The 18,466-nt window shown below is 41.5% G+C and overlaps 1 protein-coding gene across 1 annotated transcript in view; it reads left to right on the top strand.

Moving 5' to 3' along the window:
* The window catches only part of DMRT1 (doublesex and mab-3 related transcription factor 1), a 58,247-nt gene that overhangs the window by 4,712 nt on the left and 35,069 nt on the right, over positions 1-18,466 (top strand). The window lies entirely within an intron of this gene.

Genomic DNA, 18,466 nt, shown 5'->3' with positions numbered 1-18,466 from the left:
TATATAGAGATTGTGTGTAACTCAGGAGAACAAGAAGATCCTTGCTTGTACAGAAAGGCCAAAGAATGAAATCGTTTTATTGTTGACAAAACTGGCTTAAGCTTTGATCTTAATGTTTTTAAAATGACAGTATTTAGTTTATTAATTCCATTTTAATAATTGCTAGTTAATTAATTAAATTCTTTTAATGGAAAGCATTGACCAAACAGGCTTAAGGCAATTCACATGCTTGAAAAAGTACTTGAAAACATAAAAATGCCTAATTTTAAAGTATTTTGAATTGTTTCACTGTTTTTGGTTAGAGCAGTCATCTTTCTTACAACAGAATTTGAGCAATTTAAATACATTGTTTCTCAAGCATTTTACTAAATAACTAACTGTTATTATTTGTGTCCAAATAAATAACTGTTTGTGAGTGACAATATTTGAAATACACAGCTTCATCTCCAGAAGGAAGATGTGATTCAAGTCAAGAATCAAGAGACAATCAACCTTGTTCATCAGAAATGGAAGCATCTGCGAATGAATAGGACATCAGGTCCATAGTTTTGCTTTTGGGCACCTAAGTAGCAACAGACATTGCACTTAGCTCAGAGGTGACTACGCTGTATAAAGGAAGTTACGTCCTTAATAGTTTTGGTATGTTCATCTGCTGAAAGCAGTGTAAGTACTCATGGGATTTGACTTTATACCAGTGACTCTGTGCTGGCTCTGAAGCTGGAGAAGGTGCTCTGTGCATTTATCCAGATCTGTAGGGTAGCTTTGTCAGGAGTCTGAGTACAGGCTTTGGTGTCGAACATAGCCTAAATATCCCCATGTTTTTCTTTTTAGCATATAATGATATTTTTTTCAGATGAAAAATTGCCATTGGCGTAAGTTCTGGCTTTAGATGTTGTGTTGTTTCAGGACCAGGTACTTGATGGATTCTTGTATTGCTATTTTATGATTTTTTTACTATCCTAAACTGCAAGCAAAATGAGAGACCCCATTGGAGCAAGTGTCATTGTCTGAGGTTGGTAGTCTGAGGCGCTGATTTTTCAAGAACTTACAGTAATTATTAAAGGAAGCAGGGAAAGTGAAACCTTTCATGGCAAGGGGAGCCAGCAGTTCCCTGCAAGCCCCAGGGGAAGCAGTAGTTTCTGGGACTACAGTGTGTCCTGTATGATTCGCATTAGATGGGGCAAGAGGTGATTTTGACAGTGGTAATTCTGTTCCTCCTCTAAGGTTTTTGGCTTATAAGGGCAGTTCTTCTTTTGGACTCCTATCACATGGAACATTGTTTTCCAGCAGAGGAGTGATGTGTGAAGGAGTCACACAAATCAGACATAGTGCCAGAAAAAGAGTCATTGCTGGCTGTATCCATTTTTTTAGAAGATCAGAAATAGTATGACACCTGGATACCAGAGGCACTTTTTCAGATCCCATTGTGACACGCTGTTTTTGAAGAGGGGAAAAAATGAATTATCATGATCATAACATAGGTGTTCGAACATTAACCATGTCAGAAATGTTTACTTTGGATGAACTGTATGTTCCCCTCAAAAGCAAACTGGGAATTTGCAGGGTAGTTGGAAGAGAACAGACCATGATCTCATGAATTTGTAGTTCCTGTGCATTTCCCCTTAAAAAGTTGTAGATTGCTGAAAGAAAAGGCCCTTTTAATTGTACAGAGCAACAAAAGTCATTTTCCCATGGCATTTGATGTAATTGTCCTTCCTTCTGTAGGATAGGTATATTGTGTTAGGATCTGCACAATATAGGAAAGATTATGGTGAAGCATGTAGAATGTGCTTTTCATACATTCTCATTTTATAATATCTGTGTTCCTCACTGGTTTGTGTCAATTTAGAGCCTCTGCCATTTTGATATTTAGCAGTCATGGGGGTCAGAGAGGGGAGGCAGATGAGGTCACTAACTAAACACTGTAGAATTTACTGAAAAAAAGAAAGGTGCTCATACTGAATGAAGGAGAATGCATTTCACCTTCGCTTCATTATATTTGATCCTTGCCACAGACTAAGGGTCATGTTTGGCTATTGGCCATCGGAGTGGCTGCAAGATACACCACCAGATGACTGGAAGGTGCTGGAAAGCACCCCTTCTTTCTGCTGCTCTGCACTCTTGTTGGCCCAGTTTAGAAACATCCAGTATAGATGGGGCTACTCTGTGATGCAAAATGCCAGCTCCTGGTCCTATTTCCCTGTTGTATTTGCAATGTCATCAGTGTTCAGGTGCCTCCCTAGTATCACAGGTTGACAAATATAATTTTGAACAATTGTGAATAGTAAGCTTGTATTTGTTATTTCCCTTTGTTACATTTATTATGTTTGACAGAAACAAAATAGTATTCTTTTTTTCTCTAAGTAGCTGCTGTCTTCAGTTTGAAACTCTTTGACAAATACAAGGGGTTTTACTCATAAATACAGACCATAGTGGGATCAGCAGTAATAGAATGCCTGATGTTTGATGGTACTGAGATCCCTTTGAACTTGCAGTGCCCTAGCTGTCTGCAAAAACCCTACCATGCCTCCTTTACTATTCCTTTACTTTCTTGATCAGTGTATTGTGATTTCAAAAATTGATGCCAGATCTTGCAGCTGTTGTGCTGCATAGGTGATGAGTTTAAAAAAAAACCTAGTTGTTACAATGGAAAAATATCATAGCCTGGTTTAAAAAAGTGACAAATTTTCTTTTAGAAAGAAAGCTCTTTTACAGTATTTATAGTATAGTGTCAGGTGCTGTAAAAATTTCAGTTTCATCAAAGAAGCCTCATTTTAGTCAACTGATCATGTGGAAGCTTCTTTTCACTGTGAGAGTGCTTGAGGGTTGAAACAGGTTGTCCAGAGAGGTTCTGGAGTCTCCATGTTTGGGGAGGCTCAGAGCTTGGGTGGATGGTGTATAAGCAACATGATCCAACTAAAAGCTGGTTCTGGTTTGAGTTAAGTTTGAGCCAGCTGGTCTCCCAAGATCCTTTCCAAACTAGACTGTTCTGTGAATCTCTGAAATTTCTACTTGCTTGCCCTGACATTAAGTCAGCATACTTAAATTTGAAGTTCAGTCAGCCTCAATACTGATAAACACTTGCAAGCCTGTGAAAGAAATCTTAACTCTTTTGACCTAGTAAAACTCAAGGGTAGATTTTTTTTTAAACAAAGAGTTAGAATTGTGGGGATTGACAAATGGTGGAGGGGATTGATAGTTCAGGTGGCAGCAGCCTCAACAAGGCTGGCAGTAAGAAGGCAGCATTAGCTGCTTTGCCTGCCTGTGCCAGGACTAACATAGTGGCTGCATGCCCTCAGAGATCTTGGTGGGTCTGCAGTGCTTAGCTGTCCATCCTCCTGCTCTTCCCTTTTCCCTTGGTTTCCTCACTACTTTCTAAGGATGATTTTCTCCTGCTGCAGTCATGGCTGCTTCTTTACCAGTTTTAGTTGCTGGCTGCCTCCTGGTCCTGCCGACCCTCTTCCATCGCTTTCTGGTGCTTTGCCCTGGCTTCTCCCACAGTCAACAAATCTCTCTTAAAAAGTGAGGAGTACAGTTAAACATTACCTGTCTTTAGTGGATTGTAACAGCAAACAAAGAGAGAAGTTTTGTGTCCTTCACCTGTGAATAACTAATCCATCATCATCATCATCATCATCTGGTTTTCTCCAGTTCATTGCAGTTAAGATGAGAGAAAAAGAATTACATTTGCACGTGTCTCTTGTAAGAGTTTGTGAACTTCTTAGCCCTCTTGGATTGATGTGATTTCCACAGCACAAGTTAGATATTGTCTTGGGAAGTAGTTGCTGGAAGTGGTCTGCCTGTGTAGTAGTTTGCTTAGTTACTAAATCTCTTTTCAAGCTGGACTTCATAAATATTATAGGAGCTTTGAACAATCTTCCCTTGATTTAGGATGAAATTTATCCTGAATAGGCTTTTAAAATCCTGGACTGATACAAGTATGCATTAAACAATGCCTTCCACAGTGGGGTGGCCATGGCTTTGTAATTTTCAATTCCTATCAAAATAATGTGCTTCACTCAGAGTTATGTAAGAAGGAGTTGGTTGTGAAACAAGAAGGGGTGGGCATTTCAGCTTCTCTCTGCTGCTTTGGGTTCACTGTACTTGGGAAAATGGTAGAGGAGTTCTGAGCATCTCATTATAAAAGGACATAGATAAATCTGAAAGGATAGAGGGAAGGGTGACAAAAATGATGTATTGCTTGTAGAAAAGGAGACTAAGGGTGGATATAAACAGTCTATAAATATTTGAGAGGTAATAATATGGAGGAGGGGGAGGGATTATTTACAGTGCTTGAGACAGCATAACAAGGAGCAACGGCTTGAAACTAAAAAAGGCAAAATTAAATTAGACACTAGACACTTTTTTTCCTAACGAGTAGTGCAATTAGCAACAGAGTGACCTGCATAAGGACAAGGGGGTAAGTGAAGCGTAATCAGGAGAGGTGTTTAAGAGTGTGTTAGATTATGATCTCTAGTGATTAATATGGGGGTGAACTCTGATCAATGTGCAGGTTAAAGTAGATGACGGAAATCTCCTACAGCTTTGTCATCTCTTACATGATTCATTGCCTCTAGCCATTCCTTGACTGTGTTAAATAAATCATAATGTTACAGGGTTCTGCATCCCTGATTAGATGTTTCCAGTCAATTCTCCAGTTCTCTTGCAAAGCTTGCAGTTTTCCTGCTCCTCTTTTCAAGCAGTATTGGTTACTGCAGCTTTGCGTGCATGCGTGTGTGTAGGTGCCTCTGTTTTAACTGAGCTAACGTTTGAAGTGCTGTACGTATCCATTCAGTGAGGCACTGACTCTTGTCAAAAGGCTGGTATTTCTGTTGTATTGGTGAAACAAGGTAGAACTAACAGCAGTTCTCAAAGTGTCTGAATTAAGAAGTTTTTTATTTTCCTTTCAGACTTTCAGTCCTGTGTGATGCTTCACTGGAAGTGTAAAAACAAATAGAATTATAAACATATTTGGAAAATTCTCACAGAAGATTGCTTTTCTTTTTCTGTGCAAGTGGTATCCTGAATGTTGCCTAGGGCTGTCTTCACCAGAGGCAGGGGCTGGGGAGAGGTTTCTGCATGTGCCAGGGAAGCAAGAGTACCAGGGACCAGTCATGACCTACCCCTACTCCCTTACTTTGAGAGAGAAAGGCTGCTCAGCCCTGAGATGGAGGCAAAGCACAGGAAGCTCAGCAGTTACTTCTGTCCTTTCACATTTCAGAAGAGATTTTTTTCCCCAAAAGGACTTTCAGACCTTTTTTTTTTTAGGGTTTTTTTTTTTTCATTTTCAAAAATACTTCACCGTAGGGCTTTCTGTGTTTTCAGCATCTTGCTGTCCAAATTTTTTCATACCACATGAAGATTAAAGACATATATCTATGGTTAGAGCAAGATAGCTGCTGAGTGATGTTTTCTGTGTGCTGGACAGACTTTGCCATGTACAGTGTCCTAGCACCAGATTTTCTTCCCACCTAAGGTAACAGGGCTGGTCAGCACATCCGATTGTTCTTTTTTCCCTTGGAAGCTCTTCCTCTGTAACACTGGCATTTGCATATGTGCATTCAGATTTAGAGAGTTATCTGTGCCAGATTGTGCTTTCCATTTGTTATTATGCACACTGAGATAAGGAATGGAGCAGAAGCAGAAACTGTACTAGGAATTTCTAAGAATGTACTATCCATGGGCACATTATTCACTATCTGCAGCTAACCTCTTGTTCCTTTCTGTGTCCTTGAAACAGTTATTACATCTTCTCTGAATGTGTGGGGCTCTTTGTTTTAAAGAAAAGATGTAAGTGAGGAGTGAAGGAGTACTGCACGCTTCCCTAACTGAGCACTGATTTGATTTCTTGCTTCTCCTTTTGTTTCACATGCTTTCTTGTACCTTGAAGACTTCTTTCATTTGCTTAATTTATCAAATAACTTCCTATTTCAGCCTGTTCAACCATTTTCCATTTACAGTAGATTTGTCCCTTAATAACATGACATGTATAATGCAGTTTTGAAGGTTTCTTTTGTAGGAATGCCTTCTCGTATGCTTCTTCTCATTCCTCTGTTTTATTGAACTTTACTAAACTTTCTTCTGAGTTTGAGTACCTGATAGTATTAATCAGGATTGTGAACAGTTCCTTTACTTAAATAACAAACATGCACATCTTTCCTGTGTTTTCTTGAAGAGCTCGCAGTTAGTTAAAAACTGAGTTTGACTTCCTTTGCAGTGAGACTGGATGTCTGTTTTTTTGTTTTTTAATTCCTGTCTCCAGTCTTTATTCGTACTACTTTATTGCGTACAGGATAAGCCACTATTTGGTTATTTGGATGTCTGTAGTAATGAACACAGCTGCACCTCAGCAGATGCTAAGCCACTGTACTTCCAGTCACTGTGCATTTCTGTCAGTTATGCATGAACACCATTCATTAGTGATCAGTTTGCATTTGCATTGAAGCCAGTTTTGTGAGTGCAAATGTTGTTGCACCCATGCGACACTGGCAATCATACACAAAAGTTACGCACATCTGTGTGATTCTTGTTCTCTCAGTCAGGTCTGCTAGATGTCTGCAGTGTTTTTTCACTACTCCCACTTTTAGTTTTTTGCATCACATATAAAGTAGAGTTAAAAAGCCCTCCTGTTATTTCCAGTTGGTCTGTTGTAGAAACTTATGGGTTTCTGTCATGATAATAGCTTATAACCAAGCATGGGCTCCAGCTAATTCCAACCATCGTCCTACTCCCTTTATTATTTTTAGTGTGAGGCATAGTGGTTTTAACCTAGTCATATTTCTCCAAGGTCTCCTATCTCAGACACTTGTGAAGCTTTCCCTCCCTTCTAATGTTTTCTTTGATCTCTCATTAATGACTTAAATCCCTTTAGATTTAATCCACACCGTGTTTCTTTCTCCTCCTCTGAATTTGCTTCTTTGCCCCTGCAGGTGTCTGGGCTGTTTTCCATCATTGTCCATAAATCTGTTTTTCTTCCCTAACCTTCCTATAATTTTTAATTTCTTTTTCTGTTTTTTTAAAAATTGTGGTTTTACTTTTGTCTCCATTACTCACTCCAGTGGCATGTTGGATTTGGTAGCATGAACACAAAGAGTTAACTCTTTGTAAATTTCCTTCTCAAATCGGATATCTCAGGGTGAATAATAACATGTGTACATAGATATGCACACACAGTAATCATACTCCCAGCTTTTATACTGAGGATTGAAAATGGTCCTTGTTTCTCATGCCCTTAATTTTCTGAAGCACTGATTTTATTGGTCCTGATCCCGCTAGCTGTCACACATGCTAATAACTTCAGATATGTAAATAATGCTGTTGTTTCAGTTCAGTGTGGATAAACATATGCAGGAGCATTAAAATAGTGCCTACCACCTTCACGGAGTTGAAGCCATACTCAAAGATTTAGAAGGTGTTTTCTTTACCAAAGCCATTCATATTTTTTTCCACTTAAGATTTGAATATGATCACTATAGCTGTGTTATAATGACCAAAAGTGCACGAAAAGAAAGACTAAGCATTACCCCTCAGCTCACATAAAAAGATTGACCACTCTGCTATAGTCAGTGACAGAGACATTGAAAGTTGAATTTGCTGCCATAGATATCTTAGTGAAGGCCTGGAGCTGAAATTAATTGTGGAAATAAAATATTATTTTCCATAGGTTTTAGTTCTACTGCTGTATTAGGAGGATTGTTAAGTTGCATGGTAAATGTTTGCAGCAGATCATTTTTATTAAGTGTACACTAAATGTGAACAAAATGTTCCTTCTCCAGTTCTTCTGAAATCAGGCATATTTCAGCTTCTCTTAGCTGGATCTGGACTGGGCCTCTCTGTGGGACTGAGAAATTTACTATGCCAGGCCTGCAGTCTTCTGGATGAAATTGCTCTCTCCTTGTTGTTTTGGTTTTTTTTCTTTGCACAAATCACTTTTTCTTTTAAAAAATACAGATTTGTGTGAAGATTAAAATTAAACAAAAATCTTGAAATTGAAAGGGTTTTTGAACTTTGTTAGAAACACACATACAGAGGTAGCAGTAATTTCACCCATTATGGAATAATAACTGTACAATGGAAGATGGGAATAAATGCTCAGTAATTTTTTTCTGGTCCTTGCTTTACAAAAAGATATGTAGTATTATAGCTGTATATGGAGATGGTGACATTCCAGTTCCAACAGGAACTGAAATCAGCAGGACTAGATGACTAATATGCAATATTAGGAAGAAAAAAGAAAAAAACCCAACAACTTGGCTGAGGATATGGGAAGTGTCCCTTCTTGTAAATACTCCAGAACTGCCTGGACACAGTGCTGTACAATATCTTGTAGGATGACCCTGCTTGAGCAGGGTGGGTGGGCCAGATGACCCCCTGCCATCCCTTTCAACCTGACCCACTCTCTGATTTCCAGCAGGTCTTCTAACACTGAGGAAGTTCCTAAATCTTGAAAGAAAGATGATGTCGTGCCAGTGTTTCAAGAAAAGTGGGTGTGGTGAGGTACATGGCTGCAAATCTGTCAGCTTGACATCACTTTTTTGAAAATAGTGGAACAATCCACAGCAAAATGAAATATGCAAGAAGGGGAGAAATGCATCTGTCGAATGATGTTCACACAACATGAATTAACAGAAGTTTATGGGTAAAAATTCTGTCAAGTTGGTAATCTTATATTGTTACAAAATTGTTTGGTGAAGTACCATACTGATGTGATCACAAATCCTGCAAGGCATTTGATTTTTGTATCCCCTGACATCTTGATTAGCAACCTGAACTGACAGAAAATCAGTATTGTATGTGTTACCCGGTTTTAAGGAAAATGATCCTATTCATTTGTAGGTCTGAGTGGGGAATTTTAACACAGTAGTGTTTCTGGAGGCATCTCACAGGGATGTGCTCTTTGCTGTAATCATCCCATTGGTATTTTGGAAAGAAATCTGGCATTATCACAGGTTGTGCTGGTACGTGATGGAAAGATGTACTGGCAAGTACTGCAGAAGACAAAAGTGCACTGCAGGGAGGCTTGGTTAGATGATGGTCACATGAAAGCAAAAGCTGTTTTAACCCATACGAGAAGTGAAAAATTAAGAAGTCCATCCCAAACAAACACTTGCTGCACAGCTGGTGATCCTGGAGGATACTGTGCTGAATGTTAGTGGTTCCTGGTAAAAGAGGATGAGCTGGCACAGTCCTTCTAGGCAGTTATGTGGTTTGGGAAGCTGGTGGGGTGGTCATGGAACTAATGCTAGTGGGACTTCTGCCCTGGGAGCATGGTACATGCCCCAGAAAGTGGGCTGAAAATGAATGTTGGAAGGAAGGGCATCACTGAACCAAAACCAGTGTAAGGTTAGGAAAGGGGACAAGGGCAGTAGATCTGTTTCCCTGTTCATACTGTTCCCTAGGTTTCTCTTTGTAGGTAGTGGTGGGGATGTAGCAATGGTCTGGACCCACACATCTGGACTTCTAAGTTGGAAGAGCTCAGGCAGGAGACAAATTGTTAAAAGACCAGAGAATGGTACTGGAGTGAAAGTCAGTTTATTTTACACTTTGGTGATCTCCTTAGCTAACCTTTATTTGATCTCCAGTATGATTGTTCTGATTGCTTATGCCTTTGCCAGACTGTGCCAGCTCCAGTAAAGTTTTCTGTGTTATTTCATGGGGTAAGTTTGGTGTTGTGAACAGCAGCAGCAAAATCCTGTGAATTCACCATAAGGCTCAAGAAGGCCTATAGGAAATAACCTTAGTTCTGGGGTCTCCCAACTTTCCCTGAAATGTATTGTCCCCTTTGCATAACATTTATCCTAGAGTGTTTCTTTCTGGCAAGTTCTGTTCTTGTTAAAATCTGTTGTCCCGCTTAGAACTGGTTTAGCCCTTCAGAAGTAGAACTAGGTAAATGCCATTTTGCTCAAAGACCACTCTGGAGTTATTCCTAGAGGGGAGGAAAAATAATACTGATTCCTTCCAGGTGAAATTGAATTCTTCCAGTCAAGTAGCCCTTGAGAAGCATGCCTTGTACCCACAGACATTGCTGCCATTATGCTAGCTCCTCACTAGTAATGCTGGCTGAACTCAACGGTCCAGCAGCTACACCTAGCAAGGAATTTTTCATGACACCCATACAGCCCTAGTTTTCAGACCCACTGCAGGAAAGCTGCAATGACTGGTTGTTTTGTCTTGATGTGGTGGGAGGAGGTGAAAAGCAAATGGTAGGAGTTGGCAGCTGATAAGGCATAGCTGCGATAAAGAGGTAGAATAGATTGGTCCTTGTGCACTTCAATTTCAGGGAAGAGGCCAGAGGCCTACAAGAAGCTCAGAATTGTTACACCACACACTTTGGGGTTGGTTTGTTTGTTTGTTTTAAATGTGTATTCCCGCTTTGAGAAGAATTATGTGTATTTCTAGGCTGGGTTGGAGAGGTACTGTGGTGTCAGTAAGGTGTTTTGGCTATTCCTAACCGGACACATAGCTGCTGTTAGCCCTCATGTCTGATATGGCTGGTACTTGATATTTTTCTGTCTCTAACAGGTGTTAGAGCACAGCTCCATACCCAGGGCTGTCTGGGAAGGTAATCTGAACAGAAAGGAAGAAGAACCACGAGATTTCATGTTTGAGCTCAACATAGCCATAACAATTGCCATAACATTGGCAATTGATGGAGGGAGAAAGAGACACAGTTTTCTTAAAAGCTTTCCGGTGAAAATAATTGGGAGTGCTGCAGATCTGGCTTTCAGTAGGAGAATGAGAGCAAAAGAGCCCATACATCTCAGAAATCAGGTTCCAGGACACAGGAACAAGCACCATGTCCTCTTCTGCTCTGTGGACCCTGCTTGTTTCTTGTGTTTGCTGGCTCATCTTGGTTGCAGAGTGGTTTCCACCTCCCCACTGCCTGAGAGGCAGCACAGAGTGAAGGGCCAGAGATCTGCAAACTGCAGAGAAGGGTTTTATCTTCACAGCAGCGGCTTGAGTAGCTACCTCTTAGCATTTGAATTCAGGGTTACTTTAAGGAAACCAGGGTCTCCTGGTTCAGTCTTCTTTTAAAGGGGAGAAGGCTTTTACTGACAGATTTGAAAGGCATGATTCTGGATACCTTGTGCTACAGCAATTCATAGTGTTCACTTTTAGTCCAAACTAAATACCTGATCCTTGATGTTTCCTTCTGTTTGTCATGAATCAGATTTTCTGATTCCTGGGAAGTTTGTTTATTTAACAATGTAGTTCAAAAGCACCAAAATCTCTTTTTTGTACTAGTTTCCTAAGTCATAATTTCGTCAATATGTCGTTGCAGTTAGGGATATGAGTTGAGAGTTTCATGCATACAAGCACCTAAACAAGAGGTTTTAAGATAAAGCACTCTCTGGAGACTATTGATAAATAGGGGACTAAGGGGAAAACAAAAGTTAGGATAACAGGGAATTGTCTCTCTTGTTTTCTTGAGTGCCCTGCTTCTCTGTCACCTTCAGTTCTAGTGCCGTTAGGAAGAAGAGGGGTGTAGTACATGGACTTAGAGTGCAGTGAAGCTCTTAGCCAAAGCAGGTAGTGCTGGGATGTTGATCACTGCCTGGTCCTTTTCTGGGAGCTTTGAGAGTAATGAACACAAAATCCTGGTTATTGCACATTCACATCAGTATACATAAAGGACAATCCCTGTGAATGTCATACTGGCCCAAATTTGTCTGTCAAGAACCTATACTGCATTAACCAAAGCTGTGAGTGGGGGGTGGTTTGTATTCTGCATAGTGAAGGAGCAGTAAATGGACTTTGTGTGAAAGAGCAGGGATCAGCAGGTTACAAAGCTGTGAAAACAAGATGAGATAGACTCTGTGGAGAAAGAGGAGAAAGAAAAAAGGTGGCACTGGAGAAGAGAGCAGCTGGGGTTGTCTGCAGAGTTCGATGTTCTGGTTTAGCTGCTTGTTGCTGTCATGCTTCTTAAATTCCCACTGAGAGACTCCAGCCTTTTCCTGTTCCCTTCCTTCTGTTACTGGAGCGGTTTCCTTTCCTTTTCTTACTTGATCTAAATCAGGGAGTGGAAATAGGGAAGGTGTTCATGTGTAGTATTTTGTACGGTATCACTATGCAAGGTACAAATAATAAATCAAATAGTACATGCTTCAACAATTTACTGCCGGCTTTTGTATACGCTGTGACAAGTGCTCAAAAGGTCAAAAAAGCTTCCTTAACAAATTTGATAAGATAATGCAGTGAGCTGTAACATCATGAAGTCCTGGGGGCCATAGACCAGAATAGAAGAAATAATTATGCATGGTAATGGGTAATTACAGATAATGGCCTTTTTTGGGGGTGGCAGAAAATTACACAGCCCCATAGCCTTGCCTGAAATGAACATTGTCTAGCACATTAACTTTATATCAAGTTAAAAGTTCAGTGCTGGAACCAAAGATAATCCACAACTTCTAATAGGAAGAGAGTAGAAATACTCCTCTCAAAGACAGAGCAAGCGTGTGCATTTTGTTCTCTGGGAGGCAGCGTTTCTCAGCAGAAAGTAATAGTGCCAGCTTTCTTTGACATCTGAAATAGCTCTGTCATGATTGTCTGGTGGGAGAAACACATTGTACCAGAGTTTCTGATTATGATGTTAGGGAGTGATTTCACACTGGCCTTGTTCAAGGCTACTGTCCAACCTCAAAGCCAGATACGAATTGAACTAAACTAATGCATTGCAAGACTTAATATTGCTAAACCAGCTAATAGGAGTGTGTCAATGCTTTATGTACTGAGCAGGGAGAAGTTGTCAGATACAAGATTCTTTTGAGGTATGAAGGCAGGTGTTTCCTGACTGAGTAATTTTTTGTGTGTGTTTTAATGGTGTAGCTGTCCCTGTGCAGAAGCTGGGTTGCAGGAAGTATTAAAACTGGTGAAAAGTGTCACTCTAAATTGAAAACTGCAGGAAACGTAAACTTACCAGTGGTTGAGCTTACTTACTGGGCAGTGCTTACCTGCTTGTTGAGTCATTGTGTTACTTGAGTAGTCACAGTTCTGTATTTTCAACAGCAGAGCTGTCTATGTGCAGAGTCTCTGTAGGCAAAGAAAAAAACCAAAACTGTGAACCATTGGTTTATATGAGAACACATGCCAGTAAATGGGAGCAGTGACATTCTGAATTCAGAATAATTGCCACAATGCATATACCAGTCCCTTTTCTGAAGTGCTCAATCAGTTGGAGACTAATCCAGTCTAATGCCACATGACTAAATTGAACCATGCTACGGCATGCTCCCAGACATGGAAATGTGGCTCTGCTATCCTGATTTATAAAACAGTTACTGGTGTGCATCTGTCACAAGTAGGATGACTGATAATCTCCCCCAGATTTCTGTGTGGTTCAGTAACCATTCCCAGTAGGCACTTTGGTGCTACCACCCTGTTTTACATGCTAAGAAAGTCTAATAGTATAGACTCTATGTCATTTGACCTCATATCAGAGGCTTACCCACACATACTTAAATTACCGTTGCCAGCACATAATAAGATGTAAAACTGGCCCTTAACAGTACCAGTTGGAATAGAAAATACTCCATGCTTTTATGCAGCCTTCAAATTTCAGTGTTTTTACTTCTCAGCATATACCTTAAAAACACATTTGCATCTGTGAGAAGGAGATGATGATGGAAATTCCTGTAAATTACCTGGCCTTTCTCCTTTCTTCTCCCAAATGATCTATATACTGGCTTCTGCGTTGATTTTGCCATGCATATCTGTAATTTGTGTAAATCACCGTAGCTTTATTGAAGTAAATGGTCTGAGACTGGTTTACATTACCGAAGGACTGGACCAGTGTTTTTCACTGTGCTCTGCTAAGCAAAGGCAGGAGCCCATCACAGGTTACTGAATGTAAAAGACATATATGTGTAACTGACCCCTAGTACTCACCTTCTTTAAAAGAAAATACCAGCCACCCTGAAATGAATTACTGGTTAACTACTATTAATATGCCATAGAGTCAGAGAGTCGTCTACAACACTGAAAGATCAATACCAGTATTTATTGTGCATCATATTGATCTTCTATGAAAGAGTGGGCCATATTTCACACTGTGTACATAGTGCAAAAAAAGTAGCATCGGTTCTCTACGGGACTTAGTAAAGATGTAGAAAAGAACTTAAGAGATCCAAGGGCACAGCTGCATGAAGAGGTACTGTTGTCTTTGCTGTAAAAGTGTTGCTCAGGGGTGAAGAGCCTGTGGTGGCCCTATGTAGTAGACTTGGCATTCCAAAATCTGAGTGCGAATTTAAACTGCTTTCTTTTTTTGTTACTGTTACTCTATTTTCTGTACCTCCTTGTACTGGCTCAGCCCCATTTTTGATCATGTTGTATAGGCAACTTCCAGAATATTAAATGTGTGTGTAATAGCAAGGGAAAGGCCCAGGTGCCCTTCCTACTCTTTCCATCTAGAGAGTGAAGACAGCCAAGTCATAAGCCCAGCTCCTGCAACAGATCTCATCTTTTTAAGTGCAGGTGGAGGGACAGAGTGGAAGCTTGACAGTGCAGTAGGGGTTACCTTCTTGAGAACTTAATTCCTCTCAAAAATTTCACCCTGATATGCAGGTGTTGTAATGCTGCAAGCTCTAAGGCAGAGGAGGACCCTCTTCTTGCCAGGAGAGCCATTCAGCTGTGTTGAATTTGGAAGAAAGAAAGAAATCAGCTGAAAGCTGCTTCCTTAACCTTGGTGTTCTCTACTTGCTGGCAGAAAACAGTCACAGTGACAGGCTGACAGCCTCTCTTGAGGAGAACACTTTGTTGAGTGGCTGGAGGCATGGCTGTAGGAAGGTTCAGCCAGTAGGTAGGAGTCTACCCTTACAGGTATGGGCCAAGGACCAACCAGAGGAACCCCAGCTAGATAGTTACAGATGTTGATTCCTACAGATGTGTCCTTTCCACATTTAGAAGCATGGTGTCTTGTGGGATTTAGGGAAAACTAACTCTTCTGGCGGTATTTCCTGCAGTGTCACAGGAGTCCTAGTTCTTCAAGGAGCTGGATGTGTCTTTCCCTTCATTTGAACTTTTGCCTTTCCCTTTGCTCATATTTTTTGTTGTTAATCTCCTGGGGCATATCTCTGTGGTGTGGCACAGTGGCTCAGAATGGTTGTGTGCTGGAGATGTTACAAGGAGCATGGGTTTCATAACTCTGAGTTTATAAGGGAAAAATGCCCCAGGCTGCTGATGCTTGGGGATTTATGCATATGGGTGCCTGAGTGGCTGAATGAGCAATCTCTGCAGACCAGCTTTGGAGATAGCAGCTGATAGTAGTGTAAAGACTTGGAGCATGGAGTGACGGCCAAAGAAAGCAGAGAACACTTCTGGTGGGTTTTAACAGCCCTGAACTCTGAACCACTGGTGGGTGTTCTGCAGCTACATAAAAGAAAATGTGGGACAAGTCAAACCTTTTGTGCTGCTGGTGCCAAATGGTGGTAGCCCAAACCACAGATAGAAGATAAAAAGGGAAAAGAAGGATCCAAAAGCTTTTATTTTTTTTCCTCCTCTGTAATGCAACAGAATACTGCCACTGCTGCTCTTCAGGAGGGAGCTGTAGCACAGCTGCCTGTAACAGCGCTGGAATGTCACAGAAGCATCAGGAATATCAGGAATGGTTGTGTGATTTGGTGGATAGCTATGGGTAGGTTTCTGTTCTAGCCTAGCCCATCTTGTCCCATGTTAGGAAGTGTACTGCATAAGAGCTTTCCAAAAGTTGCAACAAAAGCTGTTACTTTCTCCCCCTCTCTTCCTTTTAGCTGCTGGCACCCACGGTGACTGATCTCTCCTGTGTATTAGAGAATCAGAATCACAGAACCATTTAGATTGGAAAAGACTTATTAAGGTCATTGAGTCCAGCCTTTGACCCATCACCACCTTGTCAACTTGACTATAGCACCTAGTGTCACATCCAGTCATTCCTTGATACCCTCCAGGAATGGTGATTCTACCACTTCCCTGGGCAGCCCATTCCAATGCTTAACAACCTTTTCTGTAAAGTTCTTTCTGATGTCCAGCCTGAACCTTCACTGGCACAGATTGAGGGTGTCTCCTGTCATTCTGCCACTTTGTACCTGGGAAAAGAGTCCAAACCCCACCTGGGTACAACCTACTTCCAGACGGTTGTAGAGAGCGATAAGGAAGCCTCCTTTACTCCAGCCTGAACAACCCCAGTCACTCCTCCTAGGGCAGGTGTTCTAGAACCTTCCCGCTCCATTGCCCTTCTCTGGACATGCTGCAGTACCTCAATGTCTTTCTTGGAGTGAGGGGCCCAGCTGAATACAGTACTCAAGGTGTGGCCTCACCAGTGCTGAGTACAGAGGGACAATTCCTGCCCTGCTCCTGCTGGCCACACCATTTCTGGCACAGGCCAGGATGCCATTGGCCTTCTTGGCCACCTGAGCACTGCTGGCTCACGTTCAGCTGCTGTCACCAGCACCCCCAGGGCCTTTTCCTGTGGCAGCTTTGCAGCCACTCTGCCCCAGCCTGTGGCACTGCCTGGGCTTGCTGTGACCCAAGGGCAGGACCCAGCACTGGGCCTTGTTGAGCCTCACACCACTGGCCTTGGCCCATGGTCCAGCCTGCCCAGATCCCTCTGCAGAGCCTTCCTGCCCTCCAGCAGATCAGCACTCCTGCCTGATGTAGTGTTGTCTGTGAACTGACTGAGGATAATCTCGATCCCCTCATCCAGATCATGCAGGTGTAAAAAGACCTTATCTTCCTGGTGCTAGTATTTTTAATGGGGAGTAGTAGCCCTTCTGATGATGCATTGTAAATTGAAAGACACTGCAGAGATTTTAGAAGAAATCACACATTTGTTCAATAATATAGCCTTGTGAGAAGTTCAGCAGGTGATTGCCTTGCATGTCTCTGTCATGTGAAATCTGTATCCCAGCAAGGAATGTGTTGGAGGATTTTACTTTTGGCTTCTATTTTGCAACATTTAAAGCAGAGCAACTGGAATGCAGCTTTATTTGAGAGGTAAATTTAGGGAGGGGAGTCAAGCTTGTGCTGTGTCTGTGGTCTAAGTTCTGATTTTATCAGATGCAGACAAAAGGATCTAAGAGTCTTGCCTAAAAGCAGGATAATAATTTTAAAAATTACAAAAATGAAAGTGCAGAAACTCTGAAAAGTCTTCTGTGGTATTGCAGGCACTTCTGTTTTGCATGCAAATTTGAGAAATACTTCAGATAAACAAGGCCAGCTGACATGGTTCTGCAGAAAAATCAGATGCGGGAAGCATAAAACAGTCTTTGCTAATAAATAGTTCATTGATGGCAACAGAATGGCAGCAAGAACTGAATGGGGGCACTGTGTAATTTAGTGACCTGGAAGGAGATGATCCATGATTGCAGAAAGCTTTCATTATAGCTGAAGAAGTGAAACAAGATTGCATTGTAAATAGCAATAATGGGTAAAACTGATTATTTGATCTAATATGCAGCTAATACACAGGACTGTAGATGATGTTATCATGACTCTGAGAGGCTGGTATGCCACTATATTCCTTTCACGGGTAAGTAACCAAGATACAGGTACACCAAGAGAAAGATCCAGAACAAACTAGAGCTGCCTGAAATGTCTTCTCTTAGGGCTGTTATTTCCTATGTGCCTGCTGCCCATGCTGCTTCTTGTCCATACCAATAGCTCTTGGGAGCTCATCCATATGTTTTAAACCACATTGTTTTCTTCTCTACAAAACAATTGGACAACATCAGGGGGAGAAGAGGAGCTCCTTACAGAGAACTGGTACAAGGCAGGGTCACAGGCATGCAGACTAGAGCCAGAACTACAGATATGGAGGGATCTGGATGTTTGATTTTTTTTCCCCTGTAAATGTATATATAAGATTGTGGCAGTTTTTTGTTATGTCTGGCTTGGCAATGTAACTGATGCCATGTATGAGAGAGAGCTTAGGTGTGCAATAGTACCAACAAGCACCTTCTGTTTTTCATGCTTGCAAATTTTGCAGGGCCCTGGTTGACAGTGAAGTGGGGAAATCGTGGCTTCCCATTGTCTGAGAAGCATCCCCATCTTAGGGAATGACAGGGAGGCAGACCTTGCCTGTGGGGAGCGCAGCCAGCTAACCTCCAGATCTAGAGGCAGTCCAGAGTGGATGCAGCAAGTCACAAGCAGTACCTTTCTCCTCATCCTCTTTTGCTAGTGGTGGGGGATCTTGTTGTGCTTGGTGATTTTCTAGGTACGGGAGCTAAATTTGGGCTTGAATGCTCAGCAAGGATTGAGGACTGTACTGCTCATAGGTAGTGTGTGGGTTTCTGGGACACCTTGGCTGTTCCTGTGGTATTTTGCCCACTGCAGCTTCTCTTGCCTTGTGGCTGTTTGCCCCTCATAGAGGCATGTTCAGAAGGTGTCCTCTCACCTTCAGGACGCTGGCTGGGAGGAGTCATTCTGTAGCTAGATCCTTTCTGCTTCTAGAGAGTTACAAGAGACTTGGCACACTGTTACAGATTAAAAAGTAGTA

The sequence above is a fragment of the Molothrus aeneus genome, chromosome Z (assembly GCF_037042795.1).
Source record: "Molothrus aeneus isolate 106 chromosome Z, BPBGC_Maene_1.0, whole genome shotgun sequence".
NCBI classification, from domain to species: Eukaryota; Metazoa; Chordata; class Aves; order Passeriformes; family Icteridae; genus Molothrus; species Molothrus aeneus.
This window is presented reverse-complemented; position numbering and strand designations above follow the sequence as displayed.